The following is a 19,895-nucleotide window of genomic DNA, read 5'->3' as shown; positions in this document are numbered from 1 at the left end:
TCCTGACCTTGTCCGATGTCAATTGTCCCCTGGGCTCTGAACCTCCTTGGCTGAGCCCACATGTTCCTATGGAGTATCCCAGAACTTCTCTGTGCTAACTGGAAGGAATCTTAGAAGATCGCTTTGTCCGACCCCTGCATCTTATTTGTTCCTTCTTATTTACGCATTTCATTTTTATGGCATAGTAATTCCTAGAAATAACGCCTCCCCTATCCCAAACCTTCCATTGAAATAAACAAGAAAATCAGCTGGCTCATCTGGCATTATGGGACAGTGGAGAGAATGTGGGATTTGGCATCTGGGGGATTCAAATCCAGTCTCTGTGTGAATTTAGCCTTCTCCCTGAGTCTGTTTTCTTGCTCCCCTGGGCAGTTTGAGTGTAGAAGGCCTTGGAGGAAATTTGGGGATCTTAAGCTATTGTCCTTTGACAAATGTATACCCATTCTGCCCCAACAGCCTCCGGCTCTGCTGCTGCAGGAAAGAGAAATACGTCATGACCTTTCCTCGGATACCATGGTTCAACCCAATCTTTTTACAGAAGCAGAAATTGAGGCTCAGAGGAAATGAGTGCTTATCCAAGGCTGCACAGAATTTTGAATCTGAATTTGAAAGATAGAATTTTGAACCAAGGCTTCTCATTGCAAGCCCAGTGCTCCTTGTACGCTATTCCCTTCAAAAATTCACCAGGAACCAGTCTGCCTGGCCTATGGGGGGCTGAGGATCTTGGGAAGTTTAGTCTCATGAAGCAAGGCTTTAAAAAAACATACATTCCCTCCCTCCTTTCTTCCCTCCTCCTTCTCCGACCCCAACTCCCCAGAGGGAGAGAAAGATTGGTTTCTTTTATTTTTAGGGCACTGTATCTCTTCTTACGTCAAGATGAAATAATGGTGACAATTTTCCAAAAGCTTTCACCCACAATATCCCATTTAATGTGCATAGTGCTTTGTACTTTGCAAAGGACCAAAGCATCCATTATCTTATTTGGGACAACAAAGCCATCAGGCAGCCAGGATTGGCAGTATATAAACACAATTAGCTCTGCTGGACAGATGAGGAAACTGAGGCAAAGAGAGAGAAAAGTCACCCGCCCAAGACCAGGAAAGAGCAGGGCTGTGTCTTAACTTTCCAGACCTCTTTGGACAGTTTTGTTCAAGGTCACAATTGCACTTATGAACTTAAGCAGATTGCCTCTGAGGCCCTTTCCAGTCCCATGTTCCTTTATTTCCGGGAGCCTGATGCACTCCCTTCTGGAATATTTCTTAAGAAGACAATCCATCAACAAGTATTTATTAAGAGCCAGCTATATGCCAGACGCTGTACTGGGCGTTAGGAATACAAATTTATTATTGTCGTTCAGTCATTTCAATCGTGGCTGACTCTTCATGACCCCGTTGGGATGTTCTTGGCAGAGATACTGCTAATTTTACAGATGAGGAAACTGAGGCAAGCAGGGTAATGCGACTTTCTTGTGGTCATACAGCAAAGTGAATGAAGCCAGATTTAAATTCGATACAAATACAAGGAATGAAAAAAAAATCCCTTCTCACGATGGTCTTCCATTTTAAAAATAATAACAGTTTTTTATTTACTTGTCAACATTCACCCTTGCACAACCTTGTGCTCCAAATTTTTCTCCCTCCCTATCTCCCTCCTCCCCTAGGCAGCAAATAATCCAATATAGATTAAACAGGTGCAATTCTTCTAACCATATTTCCATCTTACATTAAGGCAGCTAGGAGATACGGTCAATGGTGCATTGGATTTGGTATCAGGAAGATCTGATTTTGAATCCTACTTTGGATATTTAGTAGCCCTGTTTCTCTGGGCAAGTACTTTGGTCTTTATCGATCTCCATTTCCCCTCATCTTCAAAATAAGGGCCATATAGTGAGAGCACTTCCCTCCCAAATTCACCTTTGTACATCCCTTTGGAAGCCATCAAGAGCTATGCAGATGCTAGCTATTATTGTTAATTATTATTATTGTTATGGGAAAAGCAAATAGACAGACGGCCAGACAACAAAAGGCAGTAATGACAGACAATAATAAGCTAAGACACATTCAGGGGAAGGAGACCAGGATGATGAAGGATTCCGTCGGAGTGGGAGGATCTAGGGATGTTTAGCCTAAAGCAAAGATGAATGTAGAAGACTTTAAGATGGCTTTGAGTATCCGGAGGATGTTCGCAGGGAAACAGAGCAGCCTTTTCCAGTTGAATCCAAGAGGGACATTGCAGAGCGGCAGATGTGACTGCAATCTAAAGAAAACCTGCTGAATAGGTGAGGTTAACGTGGCCACTTCCGTGGCTCATTTTATTTTTGGACATTGCCTGCCCTTGGGGAGCTTATATTGGGTCACATCTGGAGTGATTTAGGTCCGTTCCCTCTCCTAAGATACAGATGAGGAAACTGAGCCTCAGGAAGGTTTTAATTTGCCCAAGACCACGTGGGGGTAACCACCCAAGGGAAGACGTGAATCCGGATCCTCTACCTCAGGGACCAGTGGTGTTTCCCAGCCATTCCTCCAAGGGACTCTAGGGCCAAGCATTTGTGGTGGGAAGAAAGCGATGAAGCAGAAGGAGGAAGACAGTTCTTTGGCTGGGGGCCACTGTCCCTGACCTACTCTGGGCCGGGTCAGAGCTGCAAATGACCCAGATGATTAATGCATTTGAGTAGGACAGCCTGTGAAATAACAGAGTCTGCCGTAATGATAATAAAGGACTTTTACAGGACTTTCCTCTTTGCAAATCTTCACAATGACCCTGTGAGGCTGATTGAACAAGGATTATTATCCCATTTTACAGAGAAGTAAACTGAGGCTCCAAGAGGGGTGCTGACTAGCCCATAGCCATGAAAGCTAATAAACATTTGAGCCAGGAATCTGGCATTTTTTTACATTGTTCCTCAATCACCAATCACCCCCCGGGGGATAAATGTTTAACAACCAGTTCTTCAGAAAGCATGTAAATAAGGGGTATTTTAAAATTTAACGTGCATTTACAGTTAAAGGTTCTGATAAAGACCTCATCTCCAAAATATACAGAGAATTGACTTTTATAAGAAATCAAGCCATTCTCCAATTGATAAATGGTTAAAGGATATGAACAGACAATTCTCAGATGATGAAATTGAAACTATATCCACTCACATGAAAGAGTGTTCCAAATCACTATTGATCAGAGAAATGCAAATTAAGACAACTCTGAGATACCACTACACACCTGTCAGATTGGCTAAGATGACAGGAACAAATAATGACGAATGTTAGAGGGGATGTGGGAAATCTGGGACACTGATACATTGTTGGTGGAGCTGTGAAAGAATCCAACCATTCTGGAGAGCAATCTGGAATTATGCCCAAAAAGTTATCAAACTGTGCATACCCTTTGACCCAGCAGTGCTACTACTGGGCTTATACCCCAAGGAAATATTAAAGAGCGGAAAGGGACCTGTGTGTGCCAAAATGTTTGTGGCAGCTCTTTTTGTTGTAGCTAGAAACTGGAAGATGAATGGATGTCCATCAGTTGGAGAATGGTTGGGTAAATTGTGGTATATGAATGTTCTGGAATATTATTGCTCTGTAAGAAATGACCAGCAGGAGGAATACAGAGAGGCCTGGAGAGACTTACATCAACTGATGCTGAGTGAAATGAGCAGAACCAGAAGATCACTATACACTTCAACAACAATACTGTATGAAGATGTATACTGATGGAAGTGGAAATCTTCAACATAAAGAAGATCCAACTCACTTCCAGTTGATCAATGATGGACAGAATCAGCTACACCCAGAGAAGGAACACTGGGAAATGAGTGTAAACTGTTTGCATTTTTTGTTTTTCTTCCCAGATTATTTTTACCTTCCAAATACAATTCTTCCTTTGTAACAACAACAACAAAATTCGGTTCTGCACATATATATTGTACCTAGGATATGCTATAAGATATTTAATATGTATGGGAATGCCCGCCATCTAGGGGAGGGGGTGGAGGGAAGGAGGGGAAAATTCGGAACAGAAGGGAGTACAAGGGATAATGTGGTAAAAAAAATTACTTAAGCATATGTACTGTCAAAAAATGTTTATAATTATAAAATTAATTTTAAAATTTTTTTAAAAATTAACGTGCATGATTATCATTTCCTCCAGATAGTCAACAAAACCACAATCAAGTCCTGACTCCAGCTTCTCTGTAGTTTGACAGGAGCCTCAGATTTGGGGCCTTAGATGTAGCCTAGACCAGCTGTCTACTTTACTGATGAGGAAACTGAGGTCCAAGGCGCTAAGTACAAGGACTAAACATCTCAAGTTCCCTGTGAACTCAGTCTCCAGGCAGGATCACACACTAACCTCAACTTCCTCTTTCTCCTGGGATGTCTGGTCAGTGCCAGCTTTGTCTCATAATTGATCTTTGTCTTTGTTCTCTAATTCCTCTTTGTCTCTGTCTCTGTGTCTCTATTTCTGTTTCTGTCTTTCTGTCTCAGTCTTATCTCTTCTCTCTGTCTCTGTCTCTCTCTGTCTCTGTCTTTCTCTGTCTCTGTCTCTCTCTGTCTCTCTGTCTCTCTCTCTCTCTCTGTCTCTCTCTCTGTCTCTCTCTCTGTTTCTCTCTCTCTCTCTGTCTCTCTGTCTCTCTCTCTCTCTCTCTCTCTCTCTCTCTCTCTCTCTCTCTCTCGCTCTATCTGTCTCTCTTTATCTCTTTGTCCCTCTGTCTCTGTCTCGGCTTTGTCTCTCTATCTCTCTGTGTCTCTCTGTGTCTCTGTCTCTAGTTCTGTCTCTGTCTCTCCTTGTCTGTGTCTCTGTCTCTCTTTACACACACACACCCATACACACACACACACACACACACACACACACACCCATACACACACACACACACACACACACACACACACACACACACACACACACTATTAAAAACATAGCTCTTTGCCTTAACTCACAACCATTAGACTGAGAAGAACCTTTCGATGGGCACCTAATCTGACCACCATTTCCCAAATGAGCCACACACAGGATGTTTTGAGGATAAAATGAGCTAATAGAGGGGAAAGTGCTGGGAGACTCAGAAGCATCCATCAAAGCCTGTGGTGGGGCTGGAGCAGGAAGGGGACCACTTTCTGTTGGACTCTTTGATCCCCTTCCGGCCTCCATCTCCACTTGGGGCTCAGTTCCTTCCTCCCCCTTTGTCTTGGTCGAGTCTCGTCCCCGTTACTCTAACCCCTCACCTTCCCTCACCCTCACCCCCAGCTTTCTCCCCTTTCGCAGTTCCTCTTGGCTCTCTCCTCCCCCATCCTCACCAACCCCTTTCTCCTTCTTGGACCCTGCTCCATCATCTCCTACAGAACCTCTCGGTCCCTCCAGAAGCATTTGCTATGGCTCCAAGAGCACCTGGATCCAGGTGAAAGGACCTGAGTTCAGTTCCTGCTCTTCCACTTTCACCTGATGATGATTCTCATTTCCCTTTTCAGTAAAATGAAGGGGTTGAGAGGATGATCATGAAGGTCTTTTCCAGCCATGAGTCCTGATAGATTTCTGAACCATCTCCCCTCTCGGCCACAGACTTCTTTGCACTTTTAGGCCCTGTCTTTCAGAATCAGGGAATCTCGGAGCCAGAAATGGCCTGGCCAGGGGACTGAGGAACTGGGAGGTTTGAGGGTCACCATCTATATCATCAAAGTCCCCAACTATAAAGACAGGGAGCTCTTCCAAAAATATTCTCTACTTCTTCAGCAAGGACTTATCCATTATCCATTAGGCTGCTTGAACCCTTTTCAGTGACAGAGAACTTACTACCTCTCAAGGCACCCAATTCTATTGTTGTACAGAGCTCATCATTAGGGAATTTTCCTTTAGTACTAGCTGTAAGCACTCAGCTTCTCCCTTTATTTGGTCCTCTTAAAGAAGGAAGAGACCCTAGGGACTTCTGAGCTCAACTCCCTTGTCTTCCAAAGGAGTAAAGTGAGATCCAACAGATTAACTGACTTTCCCAGACATACAGTTAGCAAGTGTTTGAAAAGAAATTCAAATCCAGGTGGATACATTTACATTTCTCTCCAACAAGGTCCTGATTCTGACAAATGTTCCTGTTCTCAGGTAGGTTCATCCCTAGAAGAAGAGTACCTAGGAGACAAGGAATGTTCGCCAGGCTCTGCTGGGAAGATGGAAGAATGGGAGATTGACCGGGAGGGTATTACAGCAAAATTGGGCATACAGAGACCTGGGTCCAACCCTGGCTCTGCCTTTAAGGCACTAGGAGATTAAGGAGCAGTTCATTTTCCTTTCCTAAATCTTCCAATTTGGACAGGAAAAAAAATGATAAATATTGGAGGGCATGTGGGAAAACTGGGACACTAGTACATTGTTGGTGGAACTGTGAACTGATCCAACTATTCTGGAGAACAATTTGGAACTATGCCCAAAGGACTATTAAGATGTGTATTCTCTTTGATCTAGCAGTGTCTCTACTAGGTCTGTATCCTAACGAGATCTTTAAAAATGGAGAAGGACCCTTTTTGTGGTGGCAAGAAACTGGAAACTGAGAGAATGGCTGAATAAATTATGTTATATGAGTGTTATGGAATGCTATTATTCTGTAAGAAATGATCAGCAGGGGGATTTCAGAGAGGCCGGAGAGACTTACATGAACTGATGCTGAGTGAAGTGAGCAGAACTAGAAGGACATTGTACACAGCGACAAGATTATGTGATGATCAATTCTGATGGATGTGGCTCTTTTCAGCAATGAGATGATCCAGGCCAGTTGCAATGGTCTTTGATGGAGAGAGCCATCTGCACCCAGAGAAACTGTGGGGATTGAGTGCAGATCACAATATAATATTTTCACTTTTGTTATTATTTGCTTGAATTGTGTTTTGTTTCTCTTTTTTCTCCCCTTTTTGATCTGACTTTTTTATGCAGCATAATAATTGTGGAAATATATATAAAAGAACAGCACATGAACTTGCCATCTAGGGAACAAGGTGGGGAGAAGGGAAGGGAAAAAATTTGAAAACTAAGGTTTTTTAGGGTGAATGTTGAAAATTATCTATGCATATGTTTTAAAAATAAAAAGCTTTTATAATAAAAAAGAAAATTATGCATGTTTTGAAAACAAAAATTAAAAAAAAAAGCTTTATTAAAAAAAAGAAGAAATTCTCCAATCTGGGAAAAGGAAAAAACTGGATGAAATGGTCTCCAAATTACCTGCACTCCAAAAATCTCCAGGGCTTCCTCTCCTGTGGTGAGTTCCTCCCAGGTCTCTCAGCCATATTTGTATCTTCACTCCCTCACCCTTTCCTTCTCTCCCAGCCTCAGTCTCAATTCTCCCAACTTCTTCTTGCCCCTCAGCCTCATATACAACTTCTAAGCCCAGGTTTCGTTCTCTTTTATAGATGGTCTCCTGTTAGAACAGAATATAATCTCCCTGAAGGCCCGGATTCTCTGTCTTTTTGTTTGGATCTATTTTCCCAGTGTCTAGCATAATTCTTGGGACGTGGTGGCTGTTTAATAAATGCTTGCTCCCTTCACCTTTTCCCTGATTGAGTGAATGAATGAATGTTGATCATGATCTCTTCCCATGAGGCTTATTAAAGATAGCTTTTCTTGTGGCCCTGTGGACCGCCACTTATTCTTGAGCTAATTTAGTCCCCAAATAACCTTTCTCTAAAGTAGTTTGTTATCATTCGACTCACAAAGGGCTGCAGTCAAAGGAGAGCCGACCATGTCTGACCTTGGACGATGATTCCCTGTAATTCTTGGTGCCAGAAATGGACTATGGGGAAGTGAGGAAGAAACAGTGGAAGGGGTTGGGAACGTAGTCATTTCAGCTACCTTGACGTGTCTGCTAATGCAGGCTTCCAGACTAGCCCAGTATAAGATGAAAGTTGATCTTGCTGCTGATTTTCCCTCTTCTTCATCAATTCTATCATCTATCTCAACCTCATCCAATGAAATCCACAAATGCCAAACGTTAAGCTCCTACTATGCGCCAGACACTGGACTAGTCCCTGAGCATACAAATTATCCCTGCCTTCAAGAAAGTGACATTCTCAGCTCCTTTGGAATAGGGACTGGTTATGTAATGAGGGTTGGAAATTCATGTGTGTAACTTCTGAACATCCAAATAATGAGAAATCAGGATAGGAAATTAAATGCCCCCTTGGGAGTTTGACAGGTAAGTCTACTCACTTGGGACCCATTCCTGCAAGAATGCAAAATAAATCTTTCCTGAATTCAAAAAAAAGAAAGAAATTTACATTCTAAGAGGGAAAGAGGGGAGGTAGGGATTATGGTTTCTATAATTCCTACTGCATCTGGCTCTTCAACTGAATAACAATCCCACTAAGCTCTCATTAGGAACCTACTATGTGCAATGAACTATACCTGTTTTACAAAAATAAAAAAGTCCAAATCATTCTTACATGTTCCTAAGTAGTCTCCCCTCCCCAATCTCCCCACTTCCAAACCACATTACCTAGCCTTCAAGGATCAGGCAGCACACTCCCCACTGGCCAAGAGGTCAGAGGAGAAATAGTTCTCATCAGAATTGAAAACTATTATCATGACCTGAATGTTTCTGTTTAAATGAACTGTTAACATGAGAGAATGTTCTAAGTCACCAATAATAAGAGAACTGCAAATGAAAACTACTGAGGTCTTTAGAAACTTAAACATTGAAAAACATGACCAAAAAAGAGAATAGTCAGCATTGGCGTGGCCATGGGATGATGGATATAGTGGACTGTGGACACAGGTGGGACAGTCCAACTTTGGGAAAACACTTGTGATTATGCTAAAAACATGAACAAAACAGACTCTTTATGTGTGTGTATGTGTGGGGGGATCATATATCATCAGGAAGTCAAAGATAAAAGAAAGACCCCCATATGCCCTAAATATTTGGGAGCATATTATTTATCTAGTATAAGTATAATAACAACATAATATAACGTAATTGTTATATACACTAATACATATGTAATAATAATATAATATAACAAGAAATGCCCCCTAGATGTACTAAATATTTGGGAGCATATTATTTATCTAGTATAAGTATAATAACAACATAATATAACATAATTGTTATATTACACTAATACATATGTAATAATAATATAACAAGGAATGCTCCCATATGTACTAAATATTTGTGAGCATATTATTTATCTAGTATAAGTATAATAACAACATAATATAACATAGTTGTTATATTACACTAATACATATGTAATAATAATATAATATAAGAAGAAATACCCCCTAGATATGCTAAATATTTGGGAGCATATTATTTATCTAGTATATTATAAGTACAACAACAACATAATTGTGGTATTACACTAATACACATGTAATAATAATAAAACAAGAAAGGCCCCTATATGCACTAAATATAACAGCACTTTTTCTATTTCTCATATAATATAATAATATTAATTCTGACTAATAGCATTGTGTATTATATTGTGTCATATTATATTATTTATAATAGATATGTAAAAATAGAAAAGATGCTATTATAAATATTTGGTGCATATGGAGGCCTTTATTAATTATATATTTCTACATACTATAATACTATATATGCTCTTTATATATAGTATATTTTATAGCTACATCATGTAGTATAATATTATGTAGCTATAATATATATGATGTAATATAAAATGTCATAATGACACATGATTACATATAATATATGATCTATATGATCTATATAATAATATAGAGAATATGTATCATATAATTATTGTATGTTATAATACATAATATAATATAACATATAATAATATTCCTTATGCTATTACATTTTTCCTTTCTTTTCTTTCCTTTTTTATAGTAGCAAAAACCTGGACACAAACTAGATGCTCATCATCTAAAAACTAGTTAAAGAAACGGTGCTACATGAATGTCATAGACTATACTGCACCATTAAGAAACAATGAAGATGAAAAATTTAGAGAAATTTGAGATTTATAGGAACTGATACAAAATGAAGTAAACAGAGTCAAGAAAATAATGTGTGCAGAGATTACAGCTAGGATGAAATGCAGTATTGTAAAATTACAATGGCAGAACTTGGTCCAAGGGACCCGTTAAGAGGATAGGGCTCAGTTTCCCCTCTTTGAAGAGTGTGCATCTATTATCAGACATGATTTTTTTTAACCAAAATTCTTCTTTCTGCTTTCTTTTTTCCTTTTTGTTTCCCGGACTGGCTCTCTAGGCTAGAGATGGTAGAGAAATATAGTAAAGAATGAAGGTGATATAAAAATGAGACAATAATGTTTAAAAATAAGATTTAAAAGGGTAGATATAGACAAAAGAACAGGAGATTTAGAGTGAGAGGGTCTAATCTCTACCACTCCCTGCCTGTGTGGATATTGGCTTAGACCAATAGTTTCTAAATAGTTTTGACCTCTTGCCCCATCAGTTAAAAAAAAAAAAATTAATCAGGAAGACCTGAGTTCAAATTCTGTCTCTGATATATAGAGGCTGTGTAATTCTAAGGAAATCACTTAACATTTTGCTGAGCCCAGGCAACCCTCTAAGAATATAATTTGCAGAGCAGTCTACTATATTGACATGTCAGATCTCCCAATACTGAAAAAATTCCAGGTCCAATAAAAACAAATAACCCCATATACAAATTTACTCCTACGCTGTACACATTCTGAAACATACACAGAACATAGAGATTTAATATGATTTTTCATAAATTGAATAATATTTTGTTAACCAGTCAAAAGGATCTTTTTATTGTCTCTAGTCCTTCTACCAATGCCAGTTGAACCTTTTTTGTAATTTATGGTCTTAGAGACCTAAAAGGCAGTGAGTGGTCACATGACTTGTCTGAACAGTATTTGTCAGAGGCAGGATTTGAAACCAGTTTTTCCCAGGTTCAAGGGAAGGCTCTATCCACAACACCACGACTGTCTCTTAAAATAATTAAATAATGACTAAAGCCAATCAACCATTGACTAAAAATAAACATTTTAGTGAGAGTAATATGATTGAATAGATTTCCTTATTTTTGAGAATCTTTTTTTTTTTTAAATTTGTCATGCAGGGATTCTGAAGGGCAATTCTAAGCTCAATTTATTCTGATATTTGGTTTGAACAGCTATTAGAGCTGAATAAGCTAACGCCCCAAGATGCTTCACAAAGCGATGTCGTTCCCAAACACGAGCACATCATAGACTGTGCTCACTCCATTATGATACTCATTTTGCAATCCCATCCAATAAATATTCAAAGGTTCGTATTGCAATCTGCCTGGTAAATTTCCATCTCCCTCAATGGCAACCAGATATCCTTAGAAGTTATAGGAAAGGCATTGCATTGTTATATATATTTTTTAAACAAATGGGTTTTATAAACCATTGAAAATTTTCTATTGGAAGATTTTTAAATCAGCTAGAAAATGTATTTTAAGAAGGTTTTTTTACCTTCTGAATCCAATTCTTCCTGTGCAACAAAAAATTCGGTTCTACACACATATATTGTATCTAAATTATACTGTAATATATTTAACATATATAAGACTGCTTGCCATCTGGGGGAGGGGGTTGGGGGAGGAAGGGAAAAAATCTGAATAGAAGTAAGTGCAAGGGATAATGTTGTAAAAAATTACCCATGCATATGTACTGTCAAAAAATGTTATAATTATAAAATAAAATAAAAAATTTAAAAAAAAAAAAAAAAAAAGAAGGTTTTTTAATTGCAAAATAATTACTCAGTAAAGATTTATTAAGATCTTACTAAATACTTAGCACTGGGATTACAAAGAAAAAACTAAAACTTCCCTTGCCCTCAAGGAGTTTATATTCTAATGGAGAAAAAATGAATGGTTATCATCTAGACTAGATGAAGATACTCTTAGAGGGAAAGAAAATGGCGGCAGATGTCAGAGCTTCCATGGTTGACAAAGATCCTTTTTGGCAACAAAAGTCTGATTTTTAAATCTATCGACCAGCAAATGTTTATTTAGTGTTCATTATGTGTCTGGCACTGGGCTAAATGATGGAATAAAAAAAATGAAAATAACCCTGCCCTCAAAGAGCTTACACTCTATTGGAGGATACATACGATTTGGCACATACATGATACAGAGAGATAGACTTGGGATGACTTTATTATTATTATTAGCTAATGTCTCAATGCACAATATACACTCAGGAAGAAGCTCATCATTAAAATTAATGGACAAAAATCCAGATAATTTTGAAAAATTGTTGCTCATCTTCTCAACCGATCTTCTTAGATCATCCTTGTTTTTATCTCTAAATGTAGTTGATAAAGAGCTAGAAGTCCTAGAAATTAAGGACTTGGAAAAGAAGAAAAGTACCCAAGAAAAGAACTGATTAATTCTAGGCAATGACTACAAAGAAAAGTGAATGAAGCCAGAACATCCATGGGAACCTCAACAGCCTTGAAGGAGGGATTGGAGATTATGGGGAGACTGAGGAAGATTCAGTAATAGTGAAACATAGGGAGAGATGAAAGGATAGGAGATAATAGTCACAAGTAGAATCTAGTGAGCTCGTGACTATAAATAACTCTGTCCATGTCTAAGATGAAGTGAAGGGGATATGTCTCATCCAATCTGGCTAGCATTTTAAGCAAGCTCAATAGTATTTAGGAAAATGCATTATTGCATAGAAAAATGAATCAGAGGTTGATTCCTCATTCTACAAAAAGTTTTTTTGGCTATTATTAGATAAAGTTTTATTTTTTATGGACAAATACAAAAGGATTTTTTGCTATTATTAGACAGTTTTTTTGTCTTTTTTAATAAACAAAATCAATACTATTGTTAGCATAATAGCATTAAGCATCTCCTCAACTGGAGATTAGGATAATTCACCTCTCTCATATTAGGTTCCCTGAGGTCGATAATTGACTCCCGAAATTTCCTACAAGATCATCTACTACAATAGGACGTTAATTCTAAGGTTATCCCGGTGGGGGAAGAAGCCCCCAAAGTACCAGGATCCAAATGGGGTTTTCTAAACTCTTCTATGTTACATGCTAAGAACTGTTTCATTGGAAAGAAAGTCAGCTGTGTATGTGACAGGTGAGGGACTCACAGCTGCCCGTAATCGGCAATAATTCTAAAGGAATCTCAGGATGATGGCAGGGACCATTGTTCTAGATAACCATATGAGGTCTGGCCTTTTGCTATTCAGGATGACACAGTTAACGAGGAGCTGGAGAAAATGGGAATTAAGTGGAGAGAACGAATTGTACCTTAAGTCCAAAAATAAAGGGAATGTGATTAGAGTATGTGGTAATCGTACAAGCTTAGTGTAGTAGGATGATGTATTTGGGTGAATTGCTTTGGGAGTGGTAGCTATGATTATGAGAACATGGAGACTCTTAGTCATGCCTCCCCCTGGTAGTGAACCCAATTTGGAGAGAACTGCAAGGGACTCAAGAGGCAATCTAACCCATCCTCCTTGTTTTGTGGGGGAGGAAATGGGGTCAAGAAGAAGTTAAGAAATGTGCTGAATGTCACACAGGCAATAAATGGAAGGGCCAGGTCTTAAAGGGAAAGAAAATGGCGGCAAACCTCAGAGCTTCTGTAGTTGACAAAGGACCTTTGGGGCAACAAAAGTTTAATTTTTAAATCCATCAACCAGCAAATGTTTATTTAGTGCTCACTATGTGTCTGGCCCTGGGCTAAATGCTAGGAATACCAAAAAAAAATATGGAAAAACAACCCTGCCCTCAAAGAGCTTACACTCTATTGTAGATGACAGACATACAAGATACAGAGCAGGTAGACTTGGGATGACTTTATTAGCCAATGTCTCCAAATATCCAAAGCTCTCTCTGGTCTAGTCTACCAAGGTCCCTCAAGGGAACAGAGGAGAGGGAAATGGAAGGCAAAGAATGTCTAACCGGGGAGCCATTGATCTGTAAAGGCCAGAAGGCAGCAGTGACTGTCAAAGACTCTGCTATGAGCCTTCTGGCACTCCCTGTGGGCGTCAGATTTCAAAAGAAGCAAAAAGAGCCAGCCTGGCCCAGTAAGTTATAGTAAAAGAAAATGTAGGTAGACAATAATTTGTGTGAAAAAATATCTAGGGCTTTTCATGAAGAATAAGCTCAAAATGAATCAGCAGAACGACGGGGCGCTGAAGCAAAGGAATCCACGGTTACTATACATTATACTTATACTATACATACATATTTAATGTATACACGACACATTAGGGAAAGCTTTATGTCTGATGCGGAGAATTAGCATCTCTGCACTCTGCCACAGGAGCCCCCATCGGGAGCGTCCAGTTTACTCTGTGCACACTGACAAAAGGGATGGAGCGTGGGTTAGCAGGTGGAGGAATGGCTTCAGAGTCAGGAAAGCCTGGATTCAAATCCTGCCTCTTGTGCCTACTGGAGCATCACTCCCAGTGACCCAAAGAACTCTCCTAGGTGACAAATTGGAGAGCAGGGCCTGATCTGCTCTGGTTGGGCGGCATTTCCTCACTTCGAGCTCCCCACATGATGAAATCACAGGTCTTGACTTTTAAAAAAGATTTATCTTACTACTCTTAGCCATAAAGAGCTTCCCCCGTGCCCTCTCCTGGTCCCTCCTGTCTTATTCCTTGTCTTGGGGGCTGTTGTCATGACTTGGAAATGCCTTGAAAGAACCAACCCCCCCGGGACTCTGGGCTGGACTGTATCTCCCTGGGTCATTACTTTCCAGCAGGTGTGGTCCAGGGAGTCCCAGCAATCAGGAGAGAGAATCGTTGGCTTCTGCCTTGGAACTGGAGAGCCAACGGCATGCCGCCCACATTGATGGCAAAGCCTCAAATCGGGGATTGGGTGTCTCGGCTGCCCACATCCAATACCTGCTCATGAATTATTAACCTGTCCCTAATGCCCACTGTCCTTAAAGCAGGGGACACATAATTCCTGGCCCCCTATATCTGCTTTCTCTCTCTTCCCTCAAATCCTCAGGCCGGACCTTGGGAGTGGGGGGAGAGAGACTGACCCCTCCCCTCTTACTTCCCTAAACCCAACCATCCTCCCAAGAAATGAGTCCAGGACTCATTTAATTGACCATGCTGGGCCATAGTGATCTCTGAGATCCTACAAAACTTGCAGAGCACCTTGTGTTATTTCACAGAGCCACAGAAGTGGAATGGACCTTAAAGGTGAACTAATCTAACTCCCTTGGTTTACAGATAAAGAAACTGAGTCACAGAGAAACTCACAAATTATAGGATCATAAATATAAAGTTGGAATATATCTTAGAGACCATCAACTCTAATTTCTTCATTTTACAGAAAAGGAAACTGAGGCACAAATAGTTTAAGGGACCAGCAGGTGGTATTTGAACTCCAAATCCATCACCCACTGCTCCATGCTATTTGATAATTACATACAGTAATATTTCTCCTTGAATGCTAAAGAAAGCCTGCACCCGATTCCCTTTAAGTCTTCCCAATACTTTTATTTGCAGGTGACATTGTGCTTTTTGCCTTGAGCCTGAGACCGTGACAGAGCTTTTCTTATAAGATCCCGAGCCAAACAAATCATCCACATGGGAAAAACCAAGTGGATGAAAAAGGTGCCTTGATCAGCCTGTGAGGGGCAGTCAGATGTGAAAGCCATTGAGTCAGTCCATCAGCTCACCTATTTGGGTCAGCCACTGCTGCCAGAACACAATGAGCCAGGCCCGAATGGAACCGGAGGAAGAGACTAGGCTGGGTTATATTTAGGAAACTGCCCATTGCTTTTAACTATCTCAGGCTGCTTCCCAACACAAAACCCATCATTCTTAACACAGATATTTTTGCAGCAATGCTGAATGACTATGAATCACGAAACACTCTGATTCTTTGAGGAATCAAAATTGCTTATGACCCAAAGGGCAGTGGAAAAACGCATGGTGGGCGTAAGTGGGCTGTGGCATATTACCCGTGATAACTGCACCCTGGAAGTGGTGTAAGAGACATTTTCTGTGATTTATGGGACTGAGAAAGGTGAGCCAGAATAGGAGCTAACATATGGAGAGCTTAAGTACTGTAAAGTTTATCCCTGATATATACAATAAACTTTATAATATATATTATAAATCATATAGATAAACTATACATATAAAATAAATCATGTAACATACATGTATAAAATAATATAACATATAATACAAACATGTGGAATTAATTGCATGTAATATACATATATACAGTTAATTATGTATAATATATTTTTAAAAAATATAAAACATGCATTGAGTATTTTGAATGGATTGTCCATGGAAGATTTAGAAAAAGGCATGGAAAAGACTTCCACAGAACCTCAGTCTTCCCCACTCACACTCATTACCTCTCTCCCAAATGACTGAAATAGAGGCCAACCAGCCTCCTTGCCTCCATTCTCGGCCATTTCTCACAGAGCCACCAAAATTATCTTTCTAAGGCTTTTGTCTGACCATGTCACTTCCTTGCTCAAAAATTTTCAATAACTCCCTATTACCTTCATATTAAAAAATAAAATAAAATTCCATAGCCTAGCATATGAAGGCTGCCATAGTCTAGAACACCAGGGCTATTCCTTCCTCTCCTGGCTCCACTATCTGGCCCTCTGGACATTACCACTGTGCCTCGGCTGCCCGATTTCTCACCATGGAAATTCCCTTCTCCCTGAAGCCTTCTTCTCCCACTGGTCAGCATCTAGAACCTCCATTTTGAGGAAGGGTCCCCCTGAGCTCCCACGCCTCCCTCCTGGCTGCTCACCATTTGGTGACCTCACACAAAACCCTCCCCTTCTCCTGGCCCGAACTGGACTAGTTGGCTTCTAAAGTCTCTTCTACTCCAGAACCAGGAGCTCCAGCTGGTGAGTGAGCCTGCCGCCATCACAAAGAATGGAAGGGATAAAACAGACAAAAAAAAATAAAGCAGTTCAATAAATGAGGTGACCCTCTATGGGAGGGCTGGGGGGGCTGCTCAAACACCTTGGGGTCTCCCTTCACCCCCTCTCACCTGTGGCTCACTCCGCCCATATCCCAGTAAAACCGTGCTGGCAGATGGGCTGCCCCAGGTAGCCAGCAGACCTCACACCCATGGGTGAGATGGGCGGTGAGCACCCCAAGCACAGGAGGATTTCCCCTGGCAGAGCTGGCCAGGATGGCTTGTGCTACAGTGGCCACGGAGAGCCCAGAGCTGGGCCAGGGTGGCTCTGTGCATCCCGGACCAGCCCCAGTGTCCTGACTTCTGTCTGCCACTGGACTCTGAGGACTTTGCATGGCTCTGCTCCCGGTCAGCTCCTCAGCCCGTGATCTCCTGGGTCCTCTCCAAAAACAAAGCACAGACAATAAATCACTGTGAGTCACTTCCTTCTTCTGGAGCCTCAGTTTCCTTAGCTATGAAATAAGGACCAAGTTATTCCAGGTGGTGAAGACAAAGAGCCAGGAACAATTGTCGCCTGACCTGGAGCAAATACTCTCAAGGGCAGAGCAGGTCCAGGAAGGTCTGGACTGCATCCCTCAGCCAGCCCCTTTTCTCTTATTTCTTGCATTTCCCACAACCAGCTTGTTTGTACTTTACTAGTTGACTCCCTGTTAGATTGGAAGCTCCTCAAGGGCAGGAATGGGTTTTTGCCTTTTAGAGGGTATCTCTGGCACAAAGTAGGTGCTTTATCAATGTTTATTGACCGACTAAATGACCCATCTGTATTAGTAGAGAGGACATTCCCCGTATCAGTGAAATTGCAAGTCTTCCCCCCCAAAAAAAACCCAACAACCCAAAAACAAAAAAGAAAAACACTTCAGTACTCATCTCTCAGGGTTATTGTGAGGACCAAATGAGATGGGACACATGCACTACTCTGCAAACTTTAAAGTGCTCTAGAAACGTCAGATAGTGTTTTTAAAGATATGTTCCAGACCAGGGTGTGTGGAGGGGAGCAGAACACCAGAGAGTGTTTTGTGTTGAGGGACACCTCCTTGTTTGACACATCTTTGTTTGACAGAGAGAGCCAGTGTTCCCCAGGAGACAACAGAACTGTAAATATTTAATTTTGGGAGCTTGTAACTAGCCAGACCCATTCCGAGCCAAGAAAGAACTTACATAAGTGTTCCTTGGAGGGAACTACGTGGGCTGGGCCTTCTGGAAAAGGGGGAGAGGGAGATGTGGCCACCCAGAGGGACATAGGTGAGCAGAGGAGATAAGAGAAGGGAAAAGAAAATAGCTGGAATGGGAGAGATTACGGAAGGAGATGCTCTCTGTTCTAAGTTCCGTCCCAATTCTGACATTCCATATGCTAAGGATCTTCCCTGCATAGGTCACTGGCAGGGTGGTGGAGTCTGGGATAATAATAACAGAGCCAAAATGGGGAAAGATGAGTGAGATTGTGGACATGTTGAGTTTGAGAAGCCCATGGGACATCTAGTTCAAGATATCCCTTAGGCAGTTAGTGTTCCAAACCTGGAAAAGAGAGATTAGTGCTGAATCAATCTCTCTGTCTCTCTCTGTCTCTGTCTCTCTGTCTCTGTCTCTCTGTCTCTCTGTCTCTCTCTCCTCTCTGTCTCTATCTGTCTGTCTGTCTCTGTCTGTCTCTCTCTCTCTGTCTCTCTCTCTCTCTCTGTCTCTCTGTCTCTCTCTCTCTCTCCTCTCCCTCCTCCCTCCCTCCCCCCTCCCTCTCTGTCTCTCTCTGTCTCTCTCTCTCCCTCTCTCTCTCTCTCTCTCTCTCTCTCTCTCTCTCTCTCTCTCTCTCTCTCTCTCTCTCCCTCTTCTCTCTCTCTCTGCTGTCTCTTCTCTCTCTGTCTCTGTCTCTCATTGTCTCTCTGTCTCTGTCTCTCTTCTCTTTCTTCTTTCTCTCTGTCTCTTTTTCTCCTCTTTTTCTCTCTTTCCTTCTTTCTCTTCTCTCTTTCTCTCTGCCTCTGTCTGTTTCTCTCTCTATTTTATTATTTGTTGTTTGTTGACCTCCATCTCTATCTGCCTATATCTATCCTTATCTAACTAATTCTACCTCTGTTTGTCTGTTTTGTTGCTTGGCCTTTGTTCTTGAAGACAACATCTCTATCTATCTAACTATCTATCTTTATCTATCTCTATATAATGTGAATCATCTGCATAAAGGTGATTGGGAACTGATGAAGTAATAAAGTAGAGAGGAGGAAGAGAAGAGGGTTTCGTTCTGAGCCTTAGAGGATGCCCATGATCAGTGGGAGTAACAGGGATGAAGAAGAGTTGAGAGGATAAGAGGAGAACAGACAAAAGGCAGTGTCACAGAAACCTGGAGAAAATCCAGAAAAGGGTCATTGAGAGCATCAAAGAAGGTTGAGAAGAATGAATATAAAAAAGGACCGGACCATTGTTAGGGGCAAACATAAGATCAATGGTAACACTAGAAAGGAGAATTTTAGTTGAATAATCAAGATGGAAGCCATGTGGTAGAAAATTCTGAAGGGAATGAGAGGAGATGGAACCATATATAATTATTGCTAATTTTCTGAAAAAAAAATTTTGCAGAGGATGGAGGGAAAGATATAGGATAAAAAATAATTATTACAATTTGTTGTTGTTCAGTCATCTTTTGTTTTGTCTGACTTTTTGTGACCCCAATTGGGGTTTTCTTGGCAAAGACACTGGAACAGTTTGCCATTTACTTCTCTAGCTCATTTTACAGATGAGGAAACTGAGGCAAACAGTGTGACTTGCCCAGGGTCCCACAGCTAGTAAGTGTCTGAGGCCATATTTGAATTCAGGTCTTCCTGGTTCTAGGTCAGGCATTCTATCCACTGCCCCACCTAACTAACTGCTCTATAATAATAATAATAACCGGGAGAATATTGTACACAGTAACAACAAGTTTGATGGTTAACTTAGCTATTCTCAGCAATACCATGATTCAAGACAATTCCAAAAGACTCAAGATGGAAAATGCTACA

The sequence above is a fragment of the Sminthopsis crassicaudata genome, chromosome 5 (assembly GCF_048593235.1).
Source record: "Sminthopsis crassicaudata isolate SCR6 chromosome 5, ASM4859323v1, whole genome shotgun sequence".
Lineage (NCBI taxonomy): Eukaryota > Metazoa > Chordata > Mammalia > Dasyuromorphia > Dasyuridae > Sminthopsis > Sminthopsis crassicaudata.
Note: the sequence above shows the minus strand (reverse complement) of the source record.